General features: G+C 48.2%; 1 long non-coding RNA gene across 1 annotated transcript; it reads right to left on the reverse strand.

Annotated features, from left to right (window-relative positions):
* Positions 1 to 607: 607 nt before the first annotated feature.
* On the reverse strand, positions 608 to 3,105 carry LOC123388325. The gene is made up of 2 exons (XR_006602892.1): positions 2,624 to 3,105; positions 608 to 1,690 (listed from the first exon to the last, which is right to left on the reverse strand). It is a non-coding gene; the product is annotated as an uncharacterized LOC123388325 (long non-coding RNA).
* Between the last annotated feature and the right edge of the window lie 552 nt (positions 3,106 to 3,657).

Consider the following 3,657-nt stretch of genomic DNA (forward strand, 5'->3'; position numbering starts at 1 on the left):
CCCTAACAGAGCTGAGCTTCTGTTTTCCTCCCCCTGTGCCCTTGATCCTGCTCTTCTCTCCACCTACAAAGCCCTCCTTCCCTGTTTGCCCCTCTCCCTCCCCATATGCACACGCTCCAGCTCAGATGGACCTTGCCCCAGGCGGGGCAAGTTAATAGAAGCCAGAGCCCAGGGCGTCTGTGGACCCGGGCCCAGGGGTCTGCGGGAGCTGATCAGGCTAGTACAGACCTGGGACTTCCTTTGGAATGTGGTTCTCAACCAGGGTGCCCTTAGAACCCGTTTGGGAGTTTTAAAACATTTGACAGCCAGAGCCCACGGAAACCTACTAAATCACAGTACCTTGTGGGGAGGGGCTGCCTGGGCATCTGTATTTTTAAAAGGTTCCACCTTTGCAGCTCTGGCTAAAAACCACCACTCCCAGATAAGGACTTTTCTATATAAAAGAAATTGGATGCCATGGTATCACTTCAAAGACTCTACAAGTAGAGCTGATGGAAAATAACCCAAAAAAGCAGGTGTTGGACAACCAGGCCCTTTACAAATCAAACGGGCCAGGTAATAAAAAGTTTGGGATGTTCAAAGACTTGAGTAAGAAATCAGGCGAAGGTTTCATTATTTCTCAAGATTTATTGGCTAGCAGAGGGGGGGGATGGAGTGGAAACTGTGTCTGGACATGGGTCCTGAAATTAGCCAGCACCTGTAGGTCTGTAATTAGCAAAGCAAAAACAGTCAGAAGTAAAAATATAATTTATAACTTTGTCTAGGATGGTAAAAATCTCAGGCAATAAGCAAAAACGTTTGCTTAAGGACAAACAATGCAACAACATGACAGCTTATTTTTTTGTTTTGGAAAGGGTAACCATATGATGGGAGAAAGAAACGTAGCAGAATTTGCCTTCTTGGACTTGAGTTGCAGCATTTTGTACAGCAACTCATGAAATTTTAATTGCCGAAATGGTTCACATGTGCAGAGGGAGCAAGTCACGTGGGTTGAATACTAACAAAAAGACCATGAAGGAAAGGTGAGACTCTCTGGCAAGTCTCCAGAAAGAAGAGGGGGGTCGTGGGGTATCCTGGGATCCATGATTGCTCACTTTAGGTTTAATTCTGTATCCTAGTCAGCAATGTAGAAAAAAGAACAAAAGACCCCTGAAAGCAATCTGAAGAAGACTTATAAATGAAGATGTTGGCAAACCCCTAGGAGATGAGCAAATTGAGATGGTGGGCTCACAGGTTTAACCTATGGATAAAATAGCAGAAAGCTGAGATTATTTATAAAAAGGCAAAGTCACACATCGGGGGGACATTAATCAGAACCCCTCTATACGGCCAAAACAAAAGTACCCAGGGCACAAAAGTGTCCAAAGCAACAGAGGTTAAGAGTGACCAGGACCCAGGTGAGGGAGGGCCCTACGCACAGAAGCCCAAAAGCCCACCCCAGCCCACCCTTACTGACCCATTCTTCAGATCAGCCTCATCCACAGCCACAGCATGGACAAAGGCAAAGCATGCTATCTCTACTGATTACCAGTCATACATGGCTTCTTTCTAGAAAAATAAAAAGTCACAATAAATATCCAATCACCAGATAATCCAGGTCAAGATCTTTTTCCCGGCCATTGCCATACTTTAAACAGCATGTACCAAGGCCACACTCTAGGAAGTTTTCATTCTTCTGCAGCAGTTTGATCTAAGAAAGAAAAAAGGGAGTCTGAGTTGGCCTGTGGAGGGGAGAAAGAGATCTCAACAGCCAGCAGGTGCTGAAAGCCTGCTGTGGGCGTAGCCCTTTTATTAGACACCTGATTCCCATTGCTAGGAGGCGGCTGTCACCCGGAGGAGCTGCGAATACGTAGGGCGAGGGCAATCAGCTGTGTTTGAATTTGTCCTCAGAGCTGCAGGTCTCTGCTCTTTCCCTCTGCCACCCAGTCACCCGCTGTTGTCTTTAAGAGGGCTCATCCCCCATTTTATTCCTGGCCCCACTTCCACCTGTCTGCCTGTGCTTCTAGAGCCTTCAGAGCATGGGTGGGCAGAGCTAGCAGGCCGACCCTTTCCCTGATGTTCAGCCAATGAGCAAGCCTCTCCTTTATGTCCTATTGGTGGTTTCCCGCCAATATCGTGGCCCCTCTGGCTCCTTACCAAGCCAGGGAGGGCAAAGATCCCCCTTCTTGTGGGAGTCCCTCTACTCCTTGGACAGGTTTTATGCAGAATTCAGCGGTTTCTGACTTCTAGTGCCAGGACTGGTGGCCCAGTGGGTCAAGAATCAGGCAGAAGGAAATGAAAAGGAGCAATATGGCAGTCCGGCAATTAAAAGGACATAAAGGGCAATGTAGGATCCCCTGAGGTGGGCAGAAGGCAAGGCATTTAAGAGTGCAGACATTGAAGCTAGAGGGTTTGGGAATGAATCCTGGCTCTGGCAGTTCTATGTGAGTCTGAGTAATTCTCTGCCTCAGTTTCCTCATCAGTAAAATGGGGTTGTAGGGAGCATTCTGAGGGAAGCACTTAGAAATGCTCCACAGATGCTAGAAAACAAAAGTGGAGCAGAGGCGAGGCTTCCAGAAGTCTCAAAATACATTCTCAACATCCCTAGATGAAGACTATTCATAGACTTCCTTCCCTCGTTTACCTCTCCTGGGACCAGTCCGTGTTCCTCCTCCTCCGTGCAGAGCAATACACTTCTCAAGTTGTTCTTGCAACTGTTTATCCCAAGTGAAACGCGAAATAACAAAGTGTGCGCTGAAGCTGGATGGCTGTCAGCAACAGGCCTCCTTGGGCAGAGAGAAGGAGTTGTGGCTGGGGGGTGAAGGAGAAACGATCATGAAGCTGGCTGGATCCCCAAAAGTCCAGTCAACATATCCAGCCCTGACAGATGCTTCTTCCTGACGTTAGGTAAGTCTTTTCTATTTTGGACCACGTGGGCAAATTGAGACGTGGTTGAGATATTGAAAATTTCTGTCCGAACACAGGGTGCTGAACCCAAGCCAAAAAAAGCAGATGAACAAGCCTGACCCTCCTGCCGGTCCCTCTTCTTAGTGCATCTCACCATCCTTGAAAAACCTCTGCTGTGACAGCTGTTGCTGTTTCTGCCACTAAGGAGAGAGGACTGGACAAGGGCCCCACTTTCTGAAAGGGTTTCCTGGCCCACAGCCTTCAACAGGAGCAATAATAGAAAAGGCAGGGAACAAGGAAATGAAACTCCGCACCGCACCGTTTCTACTGCAGCTGCTGGCCCCAAAAGCAGCTTTGGAGGCCATCTTTGGATTTCTTGAGATTTTTCCAGTATCTAGCACATAGTAGGTTCTCAAAACATATCTACAGAATGAAGAAAACACAAAAAATGCATTGCAAGGGTGACTGGGTTTCTGTAGCTTACTCCCAGAGGAAATAGGGAAAAACATTTTGCTAAACTTAGCCCCCAGTGATAAGAGGCATCCCAGCCTGGGAGGGAGAGAAGCAGACTTGGCTCCCAGCCCCCCCCCCACAAGTGTGCAAAAGGATTTCCCCCAAGGCTCTGATTAAAAATGCAAATCCCACGGGCACCTGGGTGGCTCAGTCGTTAAGTGGCTGTCTTTGGCTCAGGTCATGATCCCAGGGTGCTGGGATCGATTGAGCCCCGCATCAGGCTCTCTGCTCAGCGGGAAGCCTGCTTCTCCCTCTCCC

This window comes from Mustela putorius, unplaced genomic scaffold, assembly GCF_011764305.1.
Source record: "Mustela putorius furo isolate JIRA1106 unplaced genomic scaffold, ASM1176430v1.1 tig00003898_pilon_pilon_pilon, whole genome shotgun sequence".
NCBI lineage: Eukaryota > Metazoa > Chordata > Mammalia > Carnivora > Mustelidae > Mustela > Mustela putorius.